Raw genomic sequence first — 12,429 nt, 5'->3', positions numbered from 1 at the left:
TAAAGAATTCACGTCAGTCTGGTTTTATGTAAAGTAAGTTTCATTATTGGGAGGGGGGGCAGTAATTGACAAAGCGAGTTGACAAAGATTATAATATTGGTGCACATAGAATTATTTAAGTGCTTGGCATGTAATTCTCACCTCAGGTATCACGTTATTGTTGTCAAAACATGAGTGTTACTCAGTATCACCCGACACAAAGTTTGGGAACCATCCAACAATCTCAAAATAGTTTCCATTAGGAAATCACTGTGGAACAGGGGTATTACTGGAGAAGTTAGTGGCACTTGGTCTTAAATTAATGTTTTTATTCACCGTGTAAAGTATTAGGATCATAGCTACACAAGGTGGAAAGTAGTGAGTACCCCTAAATCCTGCGCAGCCCTGGTGGACGAGAATTCAGCATGAGCTCCTGATGTGAAACTGTGGCATGAGAACTTGTCCTTGGATACATAAGCAGAAATAACAGTTTACTTCATCGTCCCAGGTCTGTGGTAAGGATCCTGGGGAAATACACCATTTGAGTTACTACCTTTTAAAAGCTCAGATTTTAACCTGGGAGACGTTATAGGAAAAAGTTACAACTTCAGAGTAAATACATTTGTACTAACAGATACAAAGAAGAGTTGTTTTCTCAGAAGGACTACACAGAAGTGCCTTGATTTGTGTGTGATACCTTAGGAGGAGGGAAATAACTGTATGCAAGGGGTTTGGAGTGGAGAGAAACAGCCAAAGCATTAATGGTTCAATGCTGAAACAATCTGAAAATAGAGATAAGTGTGGGAGTCTTTTATGCAATTACTTTTTAACAAGGAGACAGAAGATACCATGGAACAACAGGCTGAGAGACAAGTGGTGGGTGCTACGTGAATTCTGGGCTGGGTGCCTTTCCTGGCCTAAGGAGGGAGGCAGCCCAGACATGCAACAGCCCTTCCCCTGCTTTGAGATCTCTCAGTCCGGTCACAAGTGGTGCTCCGCAGGGGTCAGTACTAGGGCCACTTCTATTTAACATATTTATCAATGATCTCAATGAAGGGATAGAATGCAACCTTAGTTAAGTTTGCAGACGGCACCAAGTTAGGTGGGAGTGTTGGTCTGCTCAAGGGTAGGGAGGTTCTACAGAAGGACTTGGACAGGCTGGATCGATGGGCCGAGGCCAACTGTATGAGCTTCAACAAGGCCAAGTGCTGGGTCCTGCACTTGGGTCACAACCACCCCATGCAGCGCTACAGGCCTGGGGATGAGTGGCTGGAAAGCTGCCCGGCGGAAAAGGACCTGGGGGTGCTGGCTGACAGCCGGCTGAACATGAGCCCGCAGTGTGCCCAGGTGGCCAAGAAGGCCAACAGCATCCTGGCTTGTATTAGGAATAGTGGGGCCAGCAGGAGCAGGGAGGTGATCGTGCCCCTGCACTCGGCACTGGTGAGGCCGCACCTTGAACGCTGTGTTCAGTTTTGGGCATCTCAGTACAAGACAGACATTGAGGTGCTGGAGCGTGTCCAGAGAAGGGCAACAAAGCTGGTGAAAGGCCTACAGAATAAGTCTGATGAAGAGCAGCTGAGGGAACTGGGGCTGTTTAGCCTGGAGAAAAGGAGGCTGAAGGGAGACCTTATTGCTCTCTACAACTCCCTGAGAGGACATTGTAGAGAGGTAGGTGCTGGTCTCGTCTCACAGGTAATTAATGATAGAACAAAAGCGAATGGACTCAAGGTGCACCAGGGCAGGTTTAGTCCAGACATCAGGGAAAAATTTTTCACTGAAACTGTTGTCAGACACTGGAACAGGCTGCCCAGAGAGGTGGTTGAGTCACTATCCCTCAATGTGTTTAAAGGTCGTTTAGATGTGGTGCTTGGGGATATGGTCTAGGGGTGTACTTGGTAGAGTAGGGCTGATGTTTGGACTCGATGATCTCAAAGGTCTTTTCCAACCTGAGTGATTCTGTGATTCTAATCCATAAATACCTTGTTCTTTTCAGAGGAATGTTCCTCCTTCTTCAGACCTAATGGCAACACTTAATAATCACTTGAAAGTTTTGACTGGAGGCCTGAATCTGTAGGTGTTTGCTCTAGGCTCAGCATGGTTTGAGGGAAGGCCTTCACTCACTGGTGTCACAAGAATTCATTAGTATGGGAATAAAACCCATCCTCTTGTTTCAGGATAGCAAACAGTACGATTTTTCTTCCCTTCCTGCACCATTGCTACTAACTCAAATCAAACTCATGAAGCTGCTCCAAATCCCATCTTTATGACCTCTTCAATTTATTGTCGTTTCCTCCAAGTAATTCTTCCACCTGGTTACCACCTAACCTGAAAGACACATCCCCCCTTTCCTCTTTCTTTGCGATACTGGAAAAGCACAATGACCGGTTCAGATGTGCTCCTGTTGAAAAGTGCATGGCTCCTCAAAAAACGAAAATTAAAACCTACACATCATGCAGTTGAAACGAGGCCTGCAGCCGACTCTGGGGGCATGAAAGTGTTTTCCAGAACACAATGAAGGGTGTCTGGAAAGAATTCATATGCACCATGCTTGTTTTCAACATCTCTCAATGTTATAAAATACATACTGTGCTGTGGGTGTTCTGTGAATGTGTGTCTCTCGGCTGAGGAGAAGGTCTGCAAAGAGAAGGGACAGTAATTACTAACTTTCTATCATCTATACTTATTAAAAGCAAATACAAAGAACATCCCTTCTGTCGACTCAGATGAATGTTTCTCGGTGGTACTCAAGAAATACCCAGTTTACCACTGCTCATATAGGACTGGTTTGCTTGGGCCATTTGCTGAATAAGAGGAGAAGGTATTTGGATCCCATTTGAGTTCTGCTCCCCCCATTCCAACGGGGTAACAGCAGCTTCCATAAACCCTGAAATAACTCAGCTGCAAGTCAACAGACCAATAAAACTTACACAGCGTTACTGCTCTGTAGTTGCATTTGCTGGAGCAAATGAAACATATTAGTCATGTTGACTAATTTTGCATGACTTAATAGCTGCTTGATGAGTTAAATGCAGTGTCTAAATAACCTATTTATTTGGTGAGACTGATGTCCTGCCTAACTTTGCTGTGTATGACATGGATCCTAAACACAACTCATAGAGCTGAGACCTAGATTCAGACACATTTTTCCAAAAGTGTACTAAGACTGTCCGTAACAGCAGTTCGATTTTCACATCTTTGGCTTTAAAAATTCTCTGCCACCAAGGAGTTTCTGACTACAGACACTATGTGAACGCTTTTAGGTTTTACAGTAAAATACAATCATTTATATACAAAAATGTTTTGGTTTCCAAATTCTCAATTAAAAAAAATGTTGTGAACATTTTAGATTAATGAACTATAGTTGGGCAATAAAGTCAATCGAAACGTTTGGATCAAGCAGATTTCTGAGAATTGAGCAGATTCTAATACATAATAATCACAATCAACTGATGGGATGGAGACAATAGAACTTTCTTCATAAAATATTCTGGATTGCTGAATTAACTTATTTTTACGCATTTTGAGGAAATTACATGTACATGTTGATTTTTAGTATAGGAAATAATGCCTTAGAAGTTGTCCTCAGGAAATGTAACCTTAGGCATTTCTGTAATATTTTTCAGGTAAGGTGGCAAAGATTAAGACACAAATCAAAAAAGTTTGTAGAACTATTTTACTATGGGAAGCATTTGGTTATCCTCTCTCTCTCTAATCTTTGGATTTCTGTTTGGTTAACTTCATGCTCAGTCTGAGATTGTCATTTAGAAAGCTTATTTTTATGATGTAAATTGTTCCCTTAATATCAAGTGTGATAATGTCCCCATCTTCCCTAATAAAATTTGACAATATTATTAGAATTTGACAGGCATAATATTCTTTCATTGAAATAAAAAGCCCACATAGACATACCAACTTAATTTATTTAACCAATAAAAATCTTCCCCAAATTTCTGTGAACAAATGTGCAGTTAAAAGGAAACAAACCAGATTTAAGATTTAAATTTCCATACTCCCCAGAACAAATGTATCAAGTAATCCAATGTGACCCTGCACCAGTAGGAGACAGAAGCAAAAGAAATCATAGCAAAGAAGAAGAAATAGTGCAGAACTGTGAATGCATGCAAAAATGATGAATCACAGCTAAGACAAGGGCAGGAGTATGGAAAAGCCTATACTGCCGGGAATAAAAAAGATGAATGTAACGAGAAAGTAGCTGTAGGATACCAACTAAGGAGGTGGTTGAGGATTTTTAATTCCTTCTAAAAAAAGCAGAGTCCTATGATTGTTTGTTTTTTTTTTTTAAAAAAAAGGCAAATACTGAAAAAGTCACTAACGGGCAAATGAAAATTAACATCTTTGATAGATGCATGTTGCGTTGTAGGGAAAGAAAACAAAAGTAACTTGGTTCCTACAATAGATTTAACCCTTTACTGAAAGAGACCAAAAACCACTAGAAAGGAAAAAATCTACAGGTGATTCTAGGATATTATGAGGACATTTTGAAATAAGACAGTAATAGAAGAGCCATACTGTTTTTTAACGAGTCTTCACCTAGTCATTATCTACAAAAATGCAGTTATGTGTCGAAGTATTGGGTAACATCCTGAAGGCAGGAGCTGTGTTAGTAATTTTGAGGAACAGGTTTACAAAAGAAGACTCCAAATGTCCTGAAGGGGAAAAAACCCCAAGTGTCAAGTTCTTTGAAACTCTACTAGTAACTCTGTCAGCAAAGCTAGTCCTGGCTTTCTATGATCCTGCCTCCAACAAAGGAAGACATTCAAGCCCACCAGACATTTGTATCCCCCATACTGAAGTGCAGGTGAGCTGGTCATGAGCACAGACATCTGGCACAGGATATGTCAATATTTAATACATGTTAATTTCTGATTTTATAATTAATTTTTCTATCAAATCTTCTTGGATCATGGTGTGGTTTTGTTAGTTAAGACTGAAGCAGAAAGTAAGGCCCCTAGAAATACACAGCCATAGGAATCTACTGATGACCCTGCTGCCAATGGGAAATAAGGCCTCAGACTGGCTGAACAAGTTTCACATAAGCTTCTTACACATCCCGCCTAATGATCAATGGATCAGGGCTCAGCTCTCAGCTGGAAGAGCAAGTGTTCAGACCTGGAATTTCCTAAGCTCCAGCGAGCAGCCAGCTGGGAGCGTTTCTACGCACCGGAGTGAAGAGACGGACAAGCTCATCCGCCGTGCCCTGGGAGTGCGTTCCAGAAAGCGGCTCCCATTTGCAAAATACAATTCTTGAAATGTTCCCCAAATGCCAATAAGAACTGTGAAATTGCAATGTGTACGCATCCTTGGACATGGACATACCTGCTTGCACATGACCAGGACATACTATGGTATAGCCCTGCTTTATTGGGAATACATATTTACACGTGGAAGTGATCTGTCATTTTACTACGATGGAAAGCATTTGGCTCTTCACTGCTGGATTTCTTTGGCTGTCTTCCAAATCCCCTGAGAAGTATGTTCATTCTGTTCATCTGTTTTGACTCAACCTGAGTAACATAATTTCTTTCAGGCTGCTGCTTATAAACACAGCCACAGATGCAGCCATACAAATATTTATATCAGGGGCAAAGTCCTTTGAATGAAATAAGAAGAGGTCTATAATCTTCATTAAGCAACAAAGATGAGCACAACACACAAGGCAAATCCAGGTCTCTACACCGAACAGCTCTTCATCAAGATCTCTTCCATAAGAAATCTCCAATCCTTATGGTTTATAGAAAGAACTGCCTGTAAAACAGCTGAGTGGTCACCAGTTACCTCTGCAAACAGTTGTGCTGGAGGCTCTCAGAAGTACGTGGCCGTACTGAGTCTCTTCAAGGCTGGTCTGAGTTAGCTACAAATTAAGTTGGTCACGCCAGCAGCGTAGCCATGGCACTGTCAGAAAAGAAGAATATTTATGTAGCGTGCTGGCCTCCACGCTACTTATGTGAGTATAGTGAGTGTATCTATTATATAATTTTTATAATTATTTCTTTTCCACATTTTATAGATATGACTGCAATGCATGCTCGGTACATAGACAGAGGCCACCTCTAACGCAAGGGACGTAACATCCATTCAGTACATGGAAACTCTCCTGTAGTAATAGTATCACTCGGCAGCCTCAGGGCTGCAATCTGGAACTACCACCTTAAAGGAGGATTCACCAGAGCCTGGAGAAAGCATCCAGCAGCTCCTCCTTTCTGCTGTGGCAGCCAAAAAAGTATTATTTTTACCCAGGGGAACACCCTTCTCCTCTCTGGTCTTTCTTTGTGATTAGCAGATTGTAGGTTACCAGGTGTCTGAAATACCTCTGTAATTTTCATACAGGCTGAAGAAGAGATAAAAAGGAAATTATTAAAAAGATGTAGGGAGGTTTTTGGCAAATAGGTGAGAGAGCAGCAAAATAAAGAGACTGCAGCACAACGCGTATTTCTGACATTCTTGATGGGCATTTTTATGTTATGCATCTGGCAGTCAGAACGAGATACTCAGGAAAAGACTTATCCCAGGAGCGCAGCTGATCCACTGTCTGCTGCAAGAACTCTGGATCAGATAACACTGCCTAGAATCACAACTATTTTTCTTCAGCACATCTATGCCTTTATTTCTAAACCAAAATTCCTAATAACTGACATGAAGACTGTGGCAAATTCCAATCAGAAGTGCAAGATCACTGGAGTTTCTTCATCCTCTGACCGTGACCTCAGGCTGTGCTAATTGTTAGGATGGTAGCACGGACGGTCAGCATGGGGTTTTTCAGTGTAAGCAACTGTCAAGTAAAATCTCCATCATGGTTTTGGTATTTTCTACACTTGGCAGAAAAAAAACATCATGAATGCAGCGTGTTACATATCATGCAGGGAAAAATCACAGGTGCTGCCTGAATAAAAATTCCGTTATCTAACAAATACTATTTATTGTCAAAGGGAATGAAAGATACACTCAGTTTAATACACACAGAGTAAGGTCTATTTCCCAGGCCAGCCACACACTTCCTGTGTGAGCTGGAAAAGTTATTTAACCTGTCCTGACTCACGCTCAGTTGTAAGCATGAAGGATATGCGAGTTGCTGCTCAGATTTTGTGAATATCATGTATCTGTTTGTCTGTTGTTACACTGCTAGCTCTAAGACAGCAATAAATTAATTCAAGCAGTGGACAGCAGTTGTTTCTCAGAAAAGATGTTAACAGGTTCAGCTGGTTCAATTACCAGTACTCAAAAGGGCAACACAAAAAACAACCCCACTGAGAATCTGTTTGGACAAGATTCAAGCAAGAAAAATTGGAAAAAAAGCTTTGCTGGCTGGTTACACAAGGGTCATGGGAGCATCTAGGCCTCTGGTTGAGAGACATGCATGTAGGCCCTGAAGTGATCATACCACAAGCCAACAGGGCATCATTGCTGAGGGTCTAATACATGTCATAGGTCTGACATTTTGGGCATTGCTACTTAACATTTTTGTCAGTGACCTTAAAGATAATGTGACATAATTAGTGATTGCTAATGACAAAGAGAATGATTCATGGACAGACAGCAACTGGAATTGCTTTTCTTCAATGATTAAACAAAATAAAGTGTGTATTAACTGCAAATATACAAACAAAATGTGTACTAACACGTAAATATACGCTCACACCTATGCAGAAAGGAACACAGGCTAAATTCATGAGAAGAGGAGCTCACACTGGAAAACAAAGTCTTTTTCAACCTGCTGGTAGATCTGACTTCCTCATACAGCCACATGCTAAAGGAACAAGGGCTTCACTTCTATTCCATTAAAAAAATAATACCAGGTAGGTACTAGAGGGAAGGTTATTACTTCTGCTTTTAACCCACCTGTGGCCACAACAGAAACACTCTCTTGCTCCAATTCTTGTGTCTGTAATTTAAGAAGGAGCTTCTGAAGTGTTCACTTAGTAAAGCACGTGTGTAGGGCTGCTTTGTGCTTATGCAAACCAGTACAATGCACAGGCTTTTATAAAGCGCTCAGGAAGTATTTGGTATCAATCCATCTCTCACTCTCTTTTAATTTAAAATTTAAATTTACCTTTTGATATCGGTATCTATGTTCAATCTACTATGAGGCAAAATTCTCTCCATCATGTCTAACTCTGCAGCACAAAAACCCACCAGAGATGTCTGCAAACACCTTTACTTGACCACACAACTGATGATATTTCATATCCTGAGGTTTGTTTAGTACTGTTACTATGTGTAGATTCATTTCAGTTACAAAAGTATACAGGAGCATAAAAGCAAACTCAGAGGAAAAGCCGCGGTTCTTCCCATCAGCACGAAAACAATTCACTGCCACGGTGAAATCTGGTAGTTTTGCCTTGGCAACAGACCTCTGTTCTCGTATTCAAAGCCTGCATCTGCCCACATCTGCCGGGATGGACTATAACTAGGAGCGAACACCTGAAATCAATACAGCCGAGTGCTATCCCATGTCTAATGGAGTCAAAAGGCCTGATGCACGTCATTTGGAATGAATATGAACACTGGTTCCAAGAGGTAATTTAATGAATCACAATAGGTCTCATGAGGATTTTTGTTGGTAATTAGGGCCATAAAGCTACAGGGAATTACTTCAATCACCCCCTGCCCATCACAAAATAACATACAAATAACAAAGCGAACAACAATACCATCATTGCAGCGCAACACAAAGTTAGCTCAACAGCTAACGAGCATTTTTAGCTTGATAGTCAAAAATGTGCCCTCAGAGACGCCCACATATGCTGCTCCACTTTCTGACTCAAAAGCAACTTGAACTGAAACAGAGGCATTTAAAACATACGAAAAGATAGGCAAGCACTTTTACTCAGGGTTAGGAATACGTGCAATAGTACCTATTGCAACGAAGTGGAACTACAGGGAGTCCCATTCACAATCAAATCAGTGTCAGTTTAAAGGATCCCAGCTAGCTTAAATAGTTTAACTGCTGTGGTTTAGCTTAACTAATAAATCTTCTGCATTTACAAAAGGCTTACATCCAAACGCTGAGAAAGATCACCTTGCATTTAAGAGATGCGCCTGAGATTGAGGCACGTGTACAGCTCCCAATTCTTATATTCAGCAGATCTGAAAGAGTTTTCAATTCTGCCACCACCTGTATGATTCATTTCCAAACCCACGAGCAAATTTGCCGCATCTGGCTGGCAATGCTCTGTCAAAACTGGTAGTTGAAAAGATATGTATGATAAATGTAAATGATAAAAAGTGAAGTAAGCAAACAGAACAAATTTGTGAACTCACTCACTGAGATTTAAGTATCAAACACAGAATGGCCTTCAGAGAACATGGAGGCTGCAATTCACCTAAAACACCCTTTCAATTAATAGACGTTTGTTGCTTATTAAAGTAATTCTACACCCAGTTTCCTAAGATGCTGAATTGCAGCAGGTCTCACCAAATTCACAAGTGCAGATTAAATTCTCCAGAACACATTGTTACAGTAGGCTAAGATTAATTTTGCATTCCAGTACCGTGAGTTGGCTACTATTACAATTATATGTCCAATTTTGTCTGACACAATTAAAGAAGGGTGCTGTTAATCTGCAGAGAGGACAGTGGATGAAAGCCCAACATCAGGCATTGTAATAGACAACTAAAGAGCTGCTGTAATTTTATTTTCATGTATCTCAGCAGACTAATAAATCTAAGATTCTATAATGCAATAAGAGGAGGAAATTGTTTTAAGAATCAAGAATGTTAATATTTTTTTGCTTATGACAGAAGCAGCATACGGTCCTTTTTTTTCCTGATCTAAAAAACAGCAGAGCACTGAGCAAATTGAGATTAGTGAAAAGGGTGGCACGTCAGCTTTAAAAAAATAATTTTATATGTTACACTTAATAGAGGTGGCAGGGTTGCTATCAAGCTGTTTCAAATATGGAAAGCCCGTAGCATGCTCACAGTTCTATGCCAGTACACACCTGGAATAAGAAAAGACGGATAATCAGCAGGTACAAGGTAATATGATAAAAATAATTAACATCATGAAATAATCTGTTTTTTTCTCAAGAAACCATCATCTTACACAAACAGTATAAGTTAAATACAAACAAACAAGACAAAACATTTTTTCCTAAGAGGTGTAATAGTAACACTATTTATCACTGCTGGTTTTAAATATTGTTACAATTTTTTACACAATCCTTAATTAAAAAAGCCCATGTTTTCATATTTAATAAAAAAACCAACATGTTGTCAATTTTACTCAAATGCAGTAATCACCTATTCCCTCAGTATTTCAACTTCAGAAGTTGACATTACTCTGTGAGGAAGGGGGGATGAATTTTCTGCTATGGCTTTGATCAAAGAAAACCTCATCTATCTCTCACATCCGTTAACTCACCAGGCATTCACAGTGTAAAAGTAGCCCCTGGTCCAAACTGAATACTTACAGTAGTCTTGTTTGCTTAAACTAAACAGTAAGATTTGCGGGAAACTAGTATGCACATACAATCTAATACATACTAAATTGTGTGTTTTAAATGTGTTTCATCTCAGTAATTCTTGTTTCACCATCACTAAGAGGGAAATACAGCCATATGACAGTTTTGCTCATCTTCCTTATTTTGACTACAGGGATAATAATGACAGTGGGATGCTTTAAGTCAAGATGGCACATTCAGACAAATTCTACCTAAAATACTTGCTCCCTTTTTGTAAAAGAAAGGCAGTGCTATAGAACAGTTTACTGACCTTCATTTCACAAGAAATTTCAATCAGTTTAGTTTAGGCAGACAAGTAGATTCAGGGGGTGCCAATGTGCCCACAGCTCACCAAGTACAGTAAAGAGGTGGAAAAGTCCAAACAACAGAAAGGAAGTAATTCATTAAAGCTTAACTAAGAAATACCTATGCAGTCGATACTTAATTGACTCATTCTCCTAGCAAGTCATCCATGTTTCTTATGAAGGTATTTGGACTGGTCTGTGAATTGCCATCAGGATTGAAGCCCAGAATGGAAGCCTTTAGACAGGAAAATCCTTAGGAAAATGCTTATTGGTTAAGCACGTGAACAGTTCTAATGAAGACAACATCTTTTGTTGTGTTTTTTTAAAGTAAGCATATAAAAATCAAAGCTTTTTAGAATGCATTTTGAAATCTGAGTTCCTTGTCTGATGGCACATAAAGTTTGACCACTTAATTCAATTGTGCCAGTATTACATGCAGTTTTAAAAACTCACAGCCATTTATCCAGTACTGTCAAGTTAACAGCCAGTATTTGAAAATGATGTAAAAACAAAGATCTTAAAACAATAAATTGCTTAGAAAGCTATCCTGCACTTTCTGCCTCATAAAGCACACCTGAAGATTTATGTCTACAGGTACAGGGTACAATGCTATGCCAGTGAGAGCCTGTTTACTATATGATTTGCAATGTATCTCATAGTAAATGAACCCAAACATACAAGTAGGGATGCTCAAATTTATGAGTTCTTTTCCCATTTTCATTACAAGGCACACACACAAAAAGATAAAAAGAAATCTTAGAACATTCTCTGAATAAGACCGAAGACTTTCAGGAAAGTCTGAAGAAAATCCATCATTTAAAATAATTTTAATTTTAAATAATAAGGCAGTAAAAAATTATTCGCTGTTCTGTTTCTTCATAATTTTTTTTCAAGATTCCCAAGTTTAAATAGAGACTCAGGAATGTCTTCCAACTCCGCATGTTTATGGAAGGGCAACAGAACCTTGCTGCATCACAGGTGGGCAGCCACCACAGCATAGGATTTGCAGCAACCAGAATATGGAAAAATAATTACTGCAGAGACCGAAACCTTCGTGAAATGTTAACTGTTCGATGATGAAAGGCGTCCCCCCGAAGGAAGCTCCCAGGCAGCGTTCAGGCTACCTGCCTCCGGAGGGAAGCCCTTGCTGTGGCTGAATTTCCACAGGGGGCGTTACTACCACCAACAGAGACTGGTTGAAGAGCTCATGCTTGTGGTTCGGGTGCCTGCTTTTGAAATGGGTTAAAACACAGCTGGTTGGAAAGCTTTTGGATTTCAGAGGGTCCCTACTGAGCAGCTTCTGGTGACAAGGAGGGCACTCGGGACCCGACTGACCCCCTTGTTTTTGCCCTGCCTGGGTTTGTCTTAAACTTTTCAACGAAGGATTCGCTCCGGCTTCGCCTGGAGAAAACCACGCAGAGCTGCCTACGCACACGGGTCGCGAAGGGCCCGACCCTTCACTCCTGCAGAAGAAAGCAAAGAACTTCACTACTCACAAGGAAAACAGTACAGCCCGCCTCGCTTTTTTTTTTTTTTTTTTTAAAACCCCATTCACCACCGACCTCCCCCCGAGAGCCGGGCTCGGCGAGAGGCGACCCCTCCCGCCCCTCGGCGGGAGCGGCGGCTGCTGAAGACCACCTGCAGTCGACCCGCGGCGAGGCCAAAGGCCTCCATCTCCCCCCTCC

This window comes from Leptosomus discolor, chromosome 1 (assembly GCF_034619465.1).
Source record: "Leptosomus discolor isolate bLepDis1 chromosome 1, bLepDis1.hap2, whole genome shotgun sequence".
Classification (NCBI taxonomy): Eukaryota; Metazoa; Chordata; class Aves; order Leptosomiformes; family Leptosomidae; genus Leptosomus; species Leptosomus discolor.
Note: the sequence above shows the minus strand (reverse complement) of the source record.